Source organism: Mesoplodon mirus (assembly GCF_964341445.2).
Source record: "Mesoplodon mirus genome assembly, chromosome: 7".
NCBI classification, from domain to species: Eukaryota; Metazoa; Chordata; class Mammalia; order Artiodactyla; family Ziphiidae; genus Mesoplodon; species Mesoplodon mirus.
Window position 1 is genome coordinate 92,230,986 of NC_138983.1, and position 16,750 is coordinate 92,247,735.

Consider the following 16,750-nt stretch of genomic DNA (forward strand, 5'->3'; position numbering starts at 1 on the left):
ACTGTTATTTATTTATTATTATTTTTATTATTATCCTTATCATCATCTAACATATTGTGAGGGCATCCTGTGAACTGGGCCCTGCTGAAGCATTTTGTGTGCATTTTTATCATTTAATCTGCATGACAGCCCTAAACAGGGTCTCTATTATTATCTCCATCTTAGAGATGAAGAAGCTGAGACTCAAATGGTGAAGTGAGAGGACAGCATTACATTGATACCAAACCCAGACAAAGACACTACAAGAAAACTACAGACCAGTATCTCTTATGAACACTGATACCACAATCCTCAACAAAATAGGAGGAAACCAAATTCAACAGCACATTAAAAGGATCATACACTATGACCAAGTGGGATTTATTCTTGGAATGCAGACTTGATGGTTCAACATATGAAAATTAATCCACGTAATACATCACATTAACAGAAAGAAAGAAAAAAATGATCATCTCGATTGATGTACAAAAAGCATTTGACAAAATGCAACACTCTTTCATGATAAAAGCACTCAACAAACAGGGAATAGAGGGAAATTACCTCAACATAATAAAGGTCAAATATGAAAGGCCCACAGGTAGCATCATACTCAAAGGTGAAAGACTGAAAGCTTTTCCTCTAATTTCAAGAATAAGATAAGGATACCTGCTTTTGCCACTTCTATTCAACAAAGTACTGGAAGTCCTAGCCAGAGCAATTAGGCAAGACAAAGAAATAAAGGCATCCAAATTCGAAAGGAAGAAGTAAAATTATCTCTGTTCACAGGCAACATGATCTTACATGTACAAAATCCTAAAGAGTCCATGAAAAACCACAACCCTCCTAGAACTAATAAATAACATTCACTAGCAAAATCGTAGGACACAAAATCAACACACAAACATCAGTTGTGTTTCTATATGCTCACAATGAACAATCTGAAAAGGAAGTTAAGAAAATAATTTCATTTACAATAGCATCAAAATGAATAACATATTTTGGGATAAATTTAACCAAGGTGGTAAAAGATGTGTACACTGAAAACTACAAAGGGCTGCTGAAAGAAATTAAAGACACAAATAAATGGAAAGACACCCTGTATTCGTGGGTTGGAAGACTTAATATTGTTAAGATGTCATTACTACACAGCAGGATCTACAGATTCAAAATCCCAACAGCAGTTTTGGCAGAAATAGAAAAATCCATCCTAAAATTCATATGGAATCTCAGTGGGCCCCAAATAGCCAAAATACTCTTGAGAAAGAAAAGCAAAGTTGGAGGTCTCACACTTCCTGATTTCAAAACTTACTGCATACAAAGGTACAGTAATCAAAACAGTGTGATACTGACATAAGGTCAGGCACATAGGCCAATAGAATAGAATAGAGAGCACAGAAATAAAACTTTGCATATATGGTCCAATGATTTTTGACAAGGGTGCCAAGATTATTCAATGGGGAAAGAGCAGTATTTTCAACAAATGATGCTGGGAAAGACTGCAAAAGAATTAAGTTGAACTCTTACCTTACACCATGTATAAAAATTAACTCAAAGTGGATCAAAGACTTAAACAGAGTCTAAAACTATAAAACTTTTAGAGGAAAGCACAGGAGGAAAGCTTTATGACATTGGATTTGGCAATGCATTATTGGATATGATACCAAAAGCATAGGCAGCAAAAGTAAAAATAGATAAATTCAACTATATCAAAAATTAAAACTTCTGTGAATCAAAGGACACAATAAACAGGGTGAAAGGCCATCTAGAGAATGGGAGAAAATAGTTGCAAAACACAAATCTGAAAAAGGGTTAATATGAAGAATATATAGAGAACTATAACTCAACAACAACAACAAAAAAGAACCCCCAAATAACCTGATCAAATATGGGCAAAGAACTGGAATAGACATTTCTCCAAAGAAGATATATAAATGTCCAACAAGCATATAAAAAGATGCTCAACATTACTAGTCATTAGGGAAATGCAAATCAAAACCACAGTGAGATACCACCTCATACCCATTAGGATGGCTACTATCAAAAACAAACAAACAGCAACAGAAAATAACAAGTGTTGGCAAGGATGTAGAGTAGGGGAACACTTATGCACTGCTGAGAATGTAAAATGGTGCAGCTGATATGGAAAACAGTAGAGCGGCTTCTCAAACAATTTAGAATAAAATTATCATATGATCCAGCAAGTCCACTTCTGGGTATATACCCCAAAGAATTGAAAGCAGGAACTTAAAGAGTTATTTGTACACTCATGTTTATAGTAGCATTATTCACAATTGCCAAAAGGTGGAAGCCACCCAAGTGCCCACTGACCGATGATTGGATAAGCAAAATGTGGTCCATCCATACAGTGGAATATTATTCAGTGTAGGAGGAAGGAAATTCTGACACATGCTACAACATGGATGAACCGTGAGGACATTATGTGAAGTAAGTGTCACAAAAAAGCAAATTTTGTATGATTCCACTGTGTGAGGTACATAAAGTAGTCAAGTTCATAGAAACAAAATAGAACGGGGGTTGCCAGGAGCTGGGGAAGGGGAAACGGGGAATTGTTCTTTAATGGGTACAGTTTCAGTTTTGCAAGATGAAAAATTCTGAGGCTGGTTGCACAACAATGTGAATAACTTACAACTACTGATCTGTACACTTAAAAGTGGTTAAGACGGTAAACTTTATAGGTATTTTACCACGATTTAAAAAATGGCTAAGATGAAGGGACTCACTCAACATCAGGATGCTGGCCCAGGGCAATGTCAGGGTTTGAACCCAAGTCTAATTCCAAAACTTGTACCTTTGATTTGTACCCTGTGATTTTCAGAGTAGAGAGTGATTTAATAATGAGAGAGGAGACAGGCAGGACCTAATATACAAAACAAGTGCATTTTTTAAGGCTCCTGCATTGAAAATGTCTTTAAAAAGTATATAGTGAGTCCATAAAATATTGAGACGTTTAAACTTCTATTAACAATGACCATCTGCTCTGACGACCCCTGTGCTTTAAGGAAGCCTCCTCGGGAAGCTGACTTAGTTATGACATTGCCCTGAGGTTCACTGACATTGTCGCTGAGGTTCGACGTGTACCTGGAACCGTCCTTTGGAGCTAGGTTTCAACCTTGCATCACCTGGCACTGGGAAGCCCCATCTCAGACCATAACCTCCCACTCCCGGCCTTCCTTATCCTCTGTCTCGTCCTCTCCTTGAGTCACGTAGCCTTTGCTCCCTGTTTGCTCCCTATGGGTAATGCCCTATGCTCACCCAGCCTGGGCCCTGCTCAAGCTCACCAGCTCCTTCAAGTCCATCCTGGCCCCCAAACCCTCCTGCCACCCTCACACTTCTGTCCTGAGGCTGGCCCAGTGCCCTTTGGGCCCCCCAGCCAGCAGGTCCCTGCTCTCAGGCTTTTCATTCTACTTTGACAACAGCCTCCTAGGTCTTCACCTCCTGCACCTGCCTGCATCCTCCGTCTGCTTCTCCCGACCCTCCTCCATCCCTTTACACGGCGCCCTCTGCCCAGCAGGCCCACCTGTGCGGCTACATCCATGGGCTGATGGGCTCCTTGTGTCTGGTTTCTGGTTGGGTTTGGCCAATGGGGGGGTTAGAGATCAGAGCAGGGAGGAGAGAGCTTGGGGTACTTACTCCCCTGGCTTCCATTCTCTGGGGCCACACAGCTTCCCTCAGAGGACTCTACCCAGCCCTCGGGGTCTCCGGGTCCCAGGAAATGCCCCTGCCCCTCACCCCTCAGCTCTGGGGGTGGGAACAGTCCTCACTCATACTAGCTCTGGGCCCTGCACTATCCTTTGTGGTTTCTCTGAGCCCTGCCCACTCCCTATGGAGTCCCTTCAGGAAACTCCCCTCCATCACTCCACACCCCTGTGAATGTGCCTTCAGCTCCCTGCCAGGACCTGGACTTCCCAGGCATGGAGAAGCTCCTAGATGGGACCTTCAAGACTTCTCCTAGCTGCCAAGGGCCTCCGGGTGGTCCTGCCTTCATCCCACCCTGGTCTGGTCCCTCTCCTCAACCATCTCCTCTTCTGCATCCTCACCTTGACAGTGTAACTTCCGTCTAACCTGTGAACGTGCTCACCACCCCCTCGGCCTGGAAACACCGCCCCTTCCCCCTTCCTTTCCTTTATTGTCAAATGGCTTCAAGAGGTTCCTCTCCCGCTGGGTCCTCAACCCACTGCCATTGCCCTCGGGGGCCTCCTCGGGCTGTCGGCCTCCCTGTGACATGTGACACAGTTGTCAGAGAGAGGCACGTGGCCTGGTGGTTCAGGGGTTGGGGGAGCAGGGCAACGTGGTGGTTATTAGACTGGGCTCGAGTCCAGCTCTCCTACTTCCTAGCAGGGTGACCTTGGGCAAGTGATACCTCAGCTTCCTCATCTGTAAGGTAACAAAAGGACAGTCTTATAAGCTACTGGTGACGTATAAATGATATAATACATACTAAAGCACTTAGAAGAGAACATAGGGCAAATGGGAAATGTTCTCTATTATGAGCAAGAGGATGGGCTCTGGAGTTAGAAAGCCTTGAGTTCAAGTCTCACCTCTGCTACCTTCCAGCTGTGCAGCCTGGGGCATGGTTCTTTGCTTCTCTTTGGTTGCTCCCTGAGCAGCAAAAATGAGTTTGATAAGCTGGGCTTCGTAGGATTGACAAAAGGTACTGCTTGGTGACATGTTCAAAGGAGTGGGATAACATTTTTGAAATTAACTTGTGTGTGTGTGTTTGTGTGTGTGTGTGTGTGTGTGTTTTATCTATTTCTTTTAACCTTTTGGTTCTAGGCTATCCCATCCCCCAGCCCCATCCCCCCACTGCCTCCAGAAAGGGATGTAGTGCAGAAATAGTAAAAAAAAAAAAAAATGGGGTTTTCAAAAGAATAAGGATATGAGGAAACGGCCAGGCGCTGGTGAGACGACGGGTCTGGGATTGGAAGGAAAGAAGAAGCTTCTCTGCTTCCCCGTCAGCTGGATCCTTCCTCCCCGGTCTCCCCGGGAGAGCCCTGTGGACCGGCAAGGCCTCAGGAGAGGCTGGTCCTGAAATCAGACTGCCTGAGCGTGGTGCCCAGTGCCCCAGCCTCCCTCTGTGACCTCAGGCAGGATAATCAGCCTATCTGTGCCTCAACGCCCTCATCTGTAAAGTGGGGCAAACAACACTAACCTCCTAAGGATGAAATGAGTTAATACACTCGAAAGTGCCCAGAACAGTACCTGGCACAAAGCAAGCTGTCTCTGTGATGAATACCCTCAGCCTGGCAGCAGCTCTCTGGCTCCCTCACCTCTCTGACTGCTTCCAGGTCTCCACGCCGGGCTCCTCTCCCCTCAGATGTCCGTTTCCTCCTCACTCTGTCCATGGGCTGGGGCCACTGTGCCACCCCCTCGATTCGCAGGTGTGTATTTCCAACCCCTGGTTCATCTCCAGGCCCCAAACTGCCTGGCCGCTTCCGGGATGTTCAGGTGCTCACTCAACCAGTCCTGCTTCCTGCCCTCTTGGTAACGGGATTATCACCTGCCAGCTCATCCAGCCATCTTTCTCCGTGGCCTGTGGCATTGATCCTACTGATTCTTCCAGAAAGCTCTCAGACCAGTCCCAAAGCAACGGTCCAGTCAAGTGGTAGTATTAATGTGCTGGGCAGAATGGTCTCCCAAAGATGCCCATGCCCTGATCCCCAGAACCTGGGAATATGCTCCATGACGTGGCCAAAGGGACTGTGATGATGTCAAGGTTACTAATCAGTGCTCTTAAAAGAGGGAGACTAAGGACTTTCCTGGTGTTGCAGTGGTTAAGAATCCGCCTGCCAATGCAAGAGACACGGGTTCGAGCCCTGGTCCGGGAAGATCCTACATGCCATGGAGCAACAAAGCCCGTGTGCCACAACTACCGAGCCTGCGCTCCAGAGCCCACGAGCCACAACTACTGAATCTGCGTGCCTAGAGCCCGTGCTCCACAACAAGAGAAGCCACTGCAATGAGAAGCCCGTGCACCGCAACAAAGAGTAACCCTCGCTCGCTGCAACTAGAGAAAGCCTGTGCTCAGCAACGAAGACCAAACCCAGCCAAAAACTTTTAAAAAAATTTTTAAAAAGTGGGAGACTATCCTGGGTTATCCAGGTGGGACTAATTGAACTCCACCAGTCCTTATAAGCAGAGGACTTACTCTGGCTGTATTGGAGAGATAAGTGGTGTTTCTTGCTGGGCCCCCATTTAACAGCCCCAATGCTCCTCTTCCTGGGAAAGCACCAGGTCAACGTTTCCTCTTTACCCAAATCCCCCCCTAGATGGCAACACCTCAGTCTGTTGCATGAATGAGGATCACAAGAACATTCATCTCACATTTCACTGACAACCCCCATTCTCGATTCCACAGAGTGGAATTTCCCTAGCTTAGTCAATTATCTTGTTATCTCAGTTAACTGAGAATTTCCAATTTAGATATTAGATGTTCCCAAAGCTAAATTTACACTCAAAAAGTGAAGCTTCTGTTTTTAGAAGCTTGAGTCAGCTCAGTCTGAAACTCAGCCCCACCTCCACCGTCTAGCTGTGTGATTTGGGCCAGTTCCTTAACCTTTCTGAGTCCCATGTCCATGTCATCAAATGAGGACAATAATGATAATAGTAGTTCTCACCTTCACAGGATTTGTTTTGTGGATATAATTCTATAAATATATATACAGAACATACATAGATGATGTATAAAGCCATGTGAGATACAGTAAGTAGTCCATAAATGTATGCTGTAGCTGTTTGTATTATGTATGCTATTCAAAAGATTATGATCTTTCTTTCATATCACATCCATCAGAATGGCTACTATTAAAAAAAAAAGGGAAATAACAAGTGTTGGTGAGGACGCAGGGAAAGTGGAACCCTTGTGCCCTGTTGTGAGAATGTAACTTGGTGCAGCCACTATGGAAAACAGCATGGCAGTTCCTCAAACAATTAAAAATAAAATTATCATATGATCCAGCAAGTCTACTTTTGGGTATATATCCCAAAGAACTGAAAGCAGGGCCTTGAAGAGATATTTATACACCCATGTTCATAGCATTGTTTGCAACAGCCAAAAGGTGGAAACAACCCAAGTGTCCATCAGTAGATGAATGAATTAACAAAATGTGGTGAATCCACACAATGGAATATTATTCAGCCTTAAAAAAGGAAGGAAATTCGGACACATGATACAGCCTGGATGAACATGGACATTATACTCAGTGAAAGGATATTATACTCAGTGAAAGAAGCCAGTCATGAAAAGACAAATACTGTTATGATTCTACTTATATGAGATACCCAGAGTAGCCAAGGTCATAGAGACAGAAAGCAGAACGGTGGTTGCTGGGGGCTGGGATTGGGGGATAAGGGGAGTTGTTGTTTCATGGGTGCAGTTTCAGTTCTGCAAGACTCAAACAGTTCTGGAGATGGATGGGGGTGATGGCTGCACAACAGTGTGAATATATTTAATGCCACTGAACTGCACACTTAATAAAAGTGGTTAAGATGGTAAATTTTATGTTATGCATATCTTACCACAATAAAAAAAAAAAAGAAAAATGAGATCACGATCTAGCCCTTTCCTCTGAACGTTTCCTCTTGGAAGCCCTCCATCTGCTGGTGAGAAACTAGTCCCATCAATTGCTGTGGTGGGTACTGACCAATGAAATCAGCCGCCAGTTCCCAAACAGGGGACAAAACATTCCCTGAGGACTGGTGAGACCAAACAGGTGAACCCCCAGAGCAAGGAGCACTTGGGGAGAAGCCAGGGGTGAGGTGGGGGTGAGGGGGGAGGATGGGAGCACGACCCAGGCAGGAGGACAAGCGTGATGCAGATGGGGAGCCAGCAAGTGCACCCTCCCAGGCCTGTTTCATTCCGTGGATTTCCCCACAGAGAGTCCACCTGTCACCTTATGTCCCAAAATGCAGGTGTTCGCTTAGAATAACAGAAATGTGAATTACACAGGTACCATACTTCACCCCGTAGATCAGTGAACATCCAATGGGGGGTCAGCACCCTAGGCTGGGGAGGGAGTGGGAGACGGGCGTCCACTGCTGGCAGGACACCACATCCGGAAACCTCTGGTGGACAATTTGGCTATGCCCATCAGAGTTACAGCTGTATGTGTCCTTTGACAGAGCAGACATACCTGCACGTCCGTGAAATGATGCAAATAATAGGAGAATCCCAGCAGCCTTGTTTAATAATAATAAACAAGATTATGGTGTAGGCTCTGGTTCTTTTCTGAGAGGGAGCCCAGAACTGGCAGGGGCCAGGAAAAGGGACGAGAGTCATCCGGCTGGATGGGATCTGGGGTGTGTGTATGAGATCAGTCTGGCTTCACGACCCTCAGATACCACGCTAGAAGGGCTGACACAGGCTGGAGAGATGGCTCCACCCATGAGAAAGGAGATGGCTGGCAGGACACTGATCACCGAGGGTGAGGGGTGGACACCAGCATTTCATCCCCCTGTCATGTCTGTTCTTTCTTTTTCTCTTCCATCTCCACCCTCGTAGCTGCAGCCCTGCGCTGACTTGGGCTGTCCTAGAGCTCAGTCTTCTAGGGATCCTAGGACTTCCCCAGGGTGGGACTGGGGGAGTCCCTGGGGAGGGGTAGGGTCAGTCAGCCCTTCATTGTTTACCCTTCGCTTCTCTTTTCCTCAAAACAAAGTTTATTGAAAGAATACACACACACACACACACACACACACACACACACAAGCAGGAGTTCTGCTGATCAAGAACGGAGAGGGAGGGAGCACTGATGGTGGGGTTCTCAAAGTGTGGTCCTGGAGCCAACTCCAGGGGACTCCATTCCCCCCACCTGAACCTGGGGAGCATATAAATGTGAAGATTCCTGGGCCTTACCCCAAACCCACTGGGTCAGAATGCCTAGGAGTTCATGTTGAACAACCACTCTTAAACATGCGGAAAATCCAACAACCACTGGCTTTGGTGTTTCTTCATTCTGGAAGAACTGAGTCCCTTTCTCAGCAGAGTTTAAATAACAGCCACATCCAACTCTAAAGATTACAGTTTACAAGGCACATCAAATCATATAAATTATAACTTGCAAGGTTTAGCTGTGAAATGAGCAAGGCTGAGGCTTTTGAGCCATGTAAAATGGGAGAGGGGAGATTGTGAATAGAGCTCCTGATGGCTCGCCTGCACACAGCAGCTGGGATGTTCACTGGCAGGTCTCCCCCTTGTTTACAATCCTTCAAGCCTTCTTCCCACTGCTTTCAGATAAAGATCAAAACCCTTATGGTGACATGAAGGAGGCCGACTTGTCCCTTAGCCCTCCTCCTTCCCACTCTGACTTCTGGACGCCCTGGTTTTCTCTCAGTCCCTTGGGTTCACAATATGCTCTTCCACCCCAGGGCCCTTGCACATGCCATTCCCTTCTCCTATTGTCTAGTTAAGTCCTCCTTGTCTTCCATATTCCTTTCCTTTACAGCCCCAATGTTGGAATGGAATTAGTCACACCTTTGTGGGATCATTTGACTTATTTCTCTCTCTCCTGGCAGCTTCCTGATGGCAGGGACCATGTCCAGTTCTGCCATCACTGTACCCGTAGACTAGGCTCGGTGCTGAGGCTCTGGGTAAATACTGTGCAATGAATGAGTGATAGCAACAGTTATCACTGTTGACTATAAACAGTTCTCACTAGCCTGGCTATAAACAGGCTTCCTATTGCCTTAGGGAACCAAACTCCTTACAGGATATAGAAAAAAGTCTGGAGGGTAAAACCCTGCAAATATCAATATTGATATTTCCTTGAGCCAAATGATTACAAGTGACCTTTATTTTCTTCCTTATATTTTCCTTTCTCCCAATTTTTAAAAACAAGAAGCATGTAACTACCTTCCATTATCGGAAAGAGTAAATGATGTCGAAATACTATGATACCAATAGTCAAACAACATGTCAGCCTTGCTGATGAGTAGAAATCTTTAGAAGCATGACTGCCTATTCTTTAGGATTGATCCAAGCAAATAAACAATCTTTTTTATTTGCTAGATGTAACCTCTGGGTAAATGCAATGATGACTTTTTAGTAATATAAATCCCTGAATTTTTTTTTTTTTTTTTTTTTTTTTTGCGGTACGCGGGCCTCTCACTGTTGTGGCCTCTCCCGTTGCAGAGCTCAGGCTCCGGACACGCTGGCTCAGCGGCCATGGCTCACGGGCCCAGCCGCTCCGCGGCATGTGGGATATTCCCGGACCAGGCACGAACCCGTGTCCCTTGCATCGGCAGGCGGACTCTCAACCACTTCGCCACCAGGGAAGCCTAGTGACGTATTTCTTAAGCTAAGTCCGAGGAGCAGTAAGCAGTCAATTATTTATATACAATGAATGCAACTCAATTTCTGTCTAGTTAATAACTGTCCTCATTAGTTCCCTTTTCCAAATGGCTTATTAATGTCAGTGGATCCTCATCTCAACCCTGTGCACCTCTGAGGATTCTTCTCAGTCTCTGTTTTAGGAGACCATAATAATGATCATTGTGTCATTCACTGACCACCACATGCCAGGCTCTTTCTATGCATTTCTCACTTAATCCTCAGAATAAACCTGTGAGGTAAGAGGTTTACAGACAGGGAAAAGGAACTCAGAGTGATTAAGTAATTTGGTTGAAGTCACTCAGCCACAAAGTAGCCTAATGAGATTCAAACCCAGCTCTGTCTATCTCCAAAGCCTGTGCTTTTAAAAATTACTACAGTTTTCTAATATCATAGTCAGGTTCAAAACAGAGATCTCTGTCTCTACTTTAGCCAGACAGGAAATAAAACTACCCCAAATCTATGCCTTGTTAGGATAAAGAAGAAACTACAGTTCTTCTTCTTCTTCTTTTTCCTCCCACTTTGCACACTGAACAGATGTTCTGTGTCCTTGAAGGGAGACCATATCATGGAGGAGAATCTCACGGGGACGTTCATGGAGTTATCTTTAAATCTGTTGCGTTTACAATAAACATTCTCAGAAAACTAGGAATAAAGGGGGAAATTTCTCACTTGGTAAGAACATGTATAAATACCCTACAGCTAACCTCGTACTTAACGGTTAAAGACTGACTTTTTTCCCCTAAGGTCAGGAACAAGTGAATATAAGGATTTATACACTGCTCTTGTTCAGCAGAGTCCTGGAAGTCTTAACCAGGGAAATAAAGCAAGGAAAAGAAGATTCAAGGCATTCACATCTCCTTTTCTGAAAGGAGAAATAAAATTGTTCTTATTTGCAGATGACATGATTGTTTATGTATAAAATCCCAAGAAATCTACAAAAGCCCTTATATAAGAAAGTACAGTTAAGGTTCCAAGATACCAAGAAGCATACAAAAATCAACTGTATATCTATATACTGTCAATGAACATGTGGACACCAAAATTAAAAATATAATACCATTTACAATCACTCAAAAAAAAAAAGAGAGAGATATACTTAAGTGTAAATCTAACAAAACATGTTCAGGACTCGTATGCTGAAAACTACAAAACACTCATGAGAGACACTGAATAAATGGAGAAATATACCATGTTCATGAATTGGAAGACAATGTAGGAGTATATCAATTATTCTCACATTGTTATATAGGATTAAACACAATTCCAATCAAAATTACAGCATGATATTTTGTATATACAGACAGGCTTACACTAAAATGTAAATGGAAAGGCAAAGGAACTAGAATAGGTTAAAAATTTTTTTTAAAGAAAAGTGGGAGGAATCACTCTACCTGATTTAAGACTTACATAGCGACAGTAATCAAGGCTATCTCATAATGGTAGATCCATTATGACAAATAGATCCATGAAACATAATAGGGAACTAAGAAGTAGCCCCCATAGAAAGTATGGCCAGATTATTTTTGACAAACTTGCAAAAGCAATTCAATGGAGAAAGGATAGTCTGTTCAACAAATGGTTCTGGAACAACTAAATATCCACATGCAAGAAAAATGAACTTTGACCTAAATCTCACATCATAAACGACAGTGAACCCAAAATGGTTCATAGATTTAAACATAAAACTATAAAACACTTAGAAGAAAACATAAGAGAAAATCCTCAGGGTCAGGGACCTGGTGGCATGTTCTTAGACATGACACTAAAAGCATGATCTATAAAAGAAAAAATAACTACCTGGACTTCATCAAAAGTTAAAGCTTTTGCTCTGTGAAATACTCTGCTAAGAGAATGAAAAGACAAGCTATGGATGGGAGAAAATATTTGCAAACCATCTATCTGACAAGGGACTCATATCTAAAATACATAAAGAATTCTCAAAACTCAATGGTAAAAAAATTAACAATTCGATTAGAGACACTTAAAAGATATGAAGAGATATTTCACTGAAGAGGATATGCAGAAGGCAAACACGTACATGAAAAGACATTTAACATCACTATCGATTTGGGAAATGCAAGTTAAGACTATGATGAGATACCACTACACACTTACTAAAACAGCTAAAATGAAAAACAGTGTTTATGCTAATTGCTGGTGAGGATGTGTCTCATACATTGCTGGTGGAAATGAAAAATGGTACAGCCATGCTGGATAAGTCTGGCAGTTTCTTTACAAACCGAATCTATATAAACACATATGTTAATCCATGCAATCATACTCCTGAGCATTTATCACAGAGAAATAAAAACTTATGTTCACACAAAAACCTGTATACAAATGTTTATAGTACATTTATTTGTAATAGCCCCAAATGGAAACAAAATGTCCTTCAAAAAGTGAATGGTTAAACATAGGTGATACGTCCATACCGTGGACTATTACTCAGCAATAAAAGAACAAGCTAATAACCTAAATGGATGTCAAGGGCATTACAATGACTAAAAAAAAAAAAAAAAACAATCGCAAAGGTCATAGATAAATGATGAAAATTATAGAGACGGAGAACAGATTAGTGGTTTTCGGAGCGTGGGGACGATGGTGGGAGGAGGAATTGTGACTATAAAAGGAGCATCACAAGGGACATCTCTGATGATGGAATACTCCTATATCCTGAGGGCCACACCCAAATCCACACGTGGTAAAATGGCACAGGACTCCACACATGCTTCGTGCCATTCTCTCTACCATTTGTGCATCTATAATTATTTCAAAATAAAGTTTAAAAAACTCTGTTGAGTGAAGTCTGACAGTGGTCTGCCTTTCACAGTCCTAAAGGGATTCCATTGCATTTCTCTTTCTGCTTCAATATTTTATCCCTTTCAAAATGTTAAAAGGCTCAAAGCCACTGTTTTTATAATTCCTTACTTACAATTTCTTCCAACTTCCTTGGCTGTCAATGAGCTGGGACTGTGGACCAAGCCACAGCTAATTCAGAGAATGGAATGAAATGAAGTGAGAGAGCACTGAGGCCATGCCCAGGGCTTACCCTGATTTACTACTTGGAGGTACAGGGGCGGGGGAGGGCTCTGAGGGGCCCGTAGTCTCCAGAAGCTCTGGAAAGGGCGAGAGGCCATTGCTCAAGCTGGGCACTTCAGGTGGCCGTGGCTGCCAGACGCGGAGCAGGTGAAGGTCAAGCATCAGCTCTACGCCCACCTTCCAAACCGCGCCATCAGGGTGGGACACTGCACACACAGTCAGCAAAGGACACAGGGCCCATCGCACTTTGCACTGTGCTCATTCTTACCACATGTGCCAGGGAGACCCAGCACATGTGGGGAATGGTTATTGGTGGCACACCGAGGAAGGCTGGGACTGTTAGCCAGAGGCTGTGCTTTACAAGAGACTGGAGTCCACAGAACAGCCAGGACTTTTGGTGGTGTGAGGGGTAGGGAGGGTCGGGGACTGGCTAGGAAGAGGTCTTACCTCTAAAACAAGGTCTGAATTTTCATGCCTTCCAATCGTAGTGCTTTTATTCAGGACAAAATAGCCTTCTGCACTCTTTAGATAGGCTTTCATATTCTCTGCTTTCCCTATAAAAGGTTTTCAGAAAACAATTTTGTTAGAAAAATACAGTCCTCTAATTATTCAATGTCATATTTAGAATGAAGGGAATACACCATAATGTCCACAGGAGAAGTCAGCAGAGGTAGGAGTGGATAGCTGGATTTAACAATGATCACAATGATAATTCCGCACATTTTTAAGACTGTCCTTTTAACAGTGATAGCCGGCATAGATGAGCTTGCTTCTGATCACAAGAGGACATCCTTTATGTAATTCAGAGCACAAACAAGCAATAACAAACAAACAAAAAAAAACAAACAAATCCGAATTCCACTGATAACCGCTCTCCACCTCCCATTAAGCTTAGTTTGGGGTTAGTTATCTGACAGAATCAAGTACTCAGTGTTACTAACCCACCACTTACTAGCTCTGTGACTCTGGGTGATTTACTTATTCTCTCTCTATGCCTCTGTTTCCTCATCTGTAAAATGGGGCTAATAATACTCTGTATCCCAAAGAGTTTTGTGAGGATTAAATGTGAAGCATCTAGAATGGTGATTGCTACACTAAACACCCATTTGTCCTACTGTGATTGTGACTGTTATTAATCTTGGGCTTCTGAACTTTGACTCAAGAAACCCCAACTTCTACAGAGCTTCTTAAAGTGTGGAAGAGTCAGTCATCAAGGAAATGGGCATTAGAAGATACTTTCTTTTTAAGTCACCGCATTCCTTCATATATTTAGGTTGAAAAAAATGATTTCCAAAGACAAAATATCAAGATCATAGCTTGGCTGTACGGTCAAGACTCTGTACGTATCTTTTGCTGGCATTTTATTATGAAAATGTCAAACACACAGAAAAGTTGAAAGAAGTGGATGGTGAACTTCTATAGAACCACCACCCAGATTCTACAATCAACATTTTGTTCTATTTGCTTTATCACATATCTACCCATCTATACATTTTATATTTTAATGCATTTCAAAGTAAATCCTATACATGGTTTTAAAATTTATTTATTAATTTTTGGCTGTGTTGGGTCTTCGTTTCTGCGCGAGGGCTTTCTCTAGTTGTGGCAAGCGGGGGCCACTCTTCATCGCGGTGTGCGGGCCTCTCACTATCGCGGCCTCTGTTGTTGTGGAGCACAGGCTCCACATGCGCAAGCTCAGTAGTTGTGGCTCGCGGGCCTAGTTGCTCCGCGGCACGTGGGATCTTCCCAGACCAGGGCTCGAACCCATGTGCCCTGTATTAGCGGGCAGATTCTCAACCACTGCGCCACCAGGGAAGCCCTATACATGTTTTTTATTATTTATTTATTTATTTATTTATTTATTTATTTTAATTTTTTTTTTTTTTTTTTTTGCGTTACGCGGGCCTCTCACTGTTGTGGCCTCTCCCGTTGCGGAGCACAGGCTCCGGACGCACAGGCTCAGCGGCCATGGCTCACGGGCCCAGCCGCTCCGCAGCATGTGGGATCCTCCAAGACCGGGGCACGAACCCGTGTCCCCTGCATCGGCAGGCAGACTCTCAACCACTGTGCCACCAGGGAAGCCCATATATACATGTTTTTTAAAACAAAAATTTCAGTGACTTCAGCTGGTTCCAAGATGTTGATGATAATTCACATGATATTTGAATTCTGATCCATCTCAGTGCCATGTCAAAGATAGTCTCTTTTCTTTATTTCCTTTTTTTTTTTTTTTGGCTCTGTTGGGTCTTCGTTGCTGCATGCGGGCTTTCTCTAGTTGCGGCGAGCGGAGGCTACTCTTCCTCACGGTGCGCAGGCTTCTCACTGTGGTGGCTTCTCCTGTTGTGGAGCATGGGCTCTAGGTGTGCAGGCTTCAGTAGTTGGAGCACGTGGGCTCAGTAGTTGCGGCACTAGGGCCCTAGCTGTGGCTCGCTGGCTCTAGAGTGCAGGCTCAGTTGTGGTGCACTGGCTTAGTTGCTCCGAGGCATGTGGGATCTTCCTGGACCAGGGCTCGAACCCGAGTCCCCTGCATTGGCAGGTGGATTCTTAACTGCTGAGCCACCAGGAAAGTCCCCAAAGTCTCTTTTCAACTGAAAGGTCACTGAAGTGTGAAGTTGTTAAACTGTGGATAAAAACTAAAATCTCTAGGTCTGACCGTAGAGGGTCTCCTGTCTGGCTCTGCTTTCCATCAACATCTCCATCATCATTCCATCACTGAATCCCTACTAAGTGCCAGGCACTGGGCTATCCTTTTACACACATGGCCTCTTTTCATCCTCAGAACCACCCTGCGAGGCAGGTGTCAGTATTGTCCCGCTTTACAAATGAGGAAACTGAGACTCAGAGAAGTTAAGGTCACACAGTAGTAAGTGTGTGACAACTCTGGGCCTTTGCATGTAACCAGTGTACAAACCTCCATTGCTGCTGGTGGGGCAGAGTAGGGGTGGGGGAATTGCACTGTCTGCTGACACTTGGCACATGTAATAAAAGAAAGTCCTTGAAACCAGCATTCTATCCTCTGAAAGGAAGACGAGACCCTACCTGGGGGTAAGAGAAATAAAAATAAGCTGGATAGTTTATATTTGTAAACTTTGAGGCCTGTGGATGTCCCACAAATATTGATGCTTTCATATAATGAGAAATAGATTTGATTAAGTTCGCTGTCATGTATACAGGGGAAAAGACATTTCCTCTTCCCAAAGAACCATGCTCTGCTGCCTTCAGTTATTAATCTTCAATTGCAGAGGACCATGTTAGCACGCAACACATTCAAGTCTAATTAAGCTAAAATGGAAACTTCCAAGAAATGTCTCTTCTGCAGGAAAACCACAGGAAACGCCACTAATCGAAAACTTAAACTTGGATTATGCACATATTTGTTGTTTAGCT

At 43.7% G+C, this 16,750-nt stretch overlaps 1 protein-coding gene and 1 pseudogene across 2 annotated transcripts in view; both read right to left on the reverse strand.

Moving 5' to 3' along the window:
* Positions 1 to 13,903, reverse strand: part of LOC309808052 (forkhead-associated domain-containing protein 1-like) — a 96,686-nt pseudogene extending 82,783 nt beyond the window's left edge. The window contains exon 1 of the transcript in view: positions 13,811 to 13,903. The product of the transcript in view is annotated as a forkhead-associated domain-containing protein 1-like (transcript). The remainder of the gene's footprint in view (positions 1 to 13,810) is intronic.
* Positions 1 to 16,750, reverse strand: part of LOC309808874 (forkhead-associated domain-containing protein 1-like) — a gene marked incomplete at both ends in the record, with an annotated part of 199,082 nt that overhangs the window by 86,356 nt on the left and 95,976 nt on the right. The window lies entirely within an intron of this gene.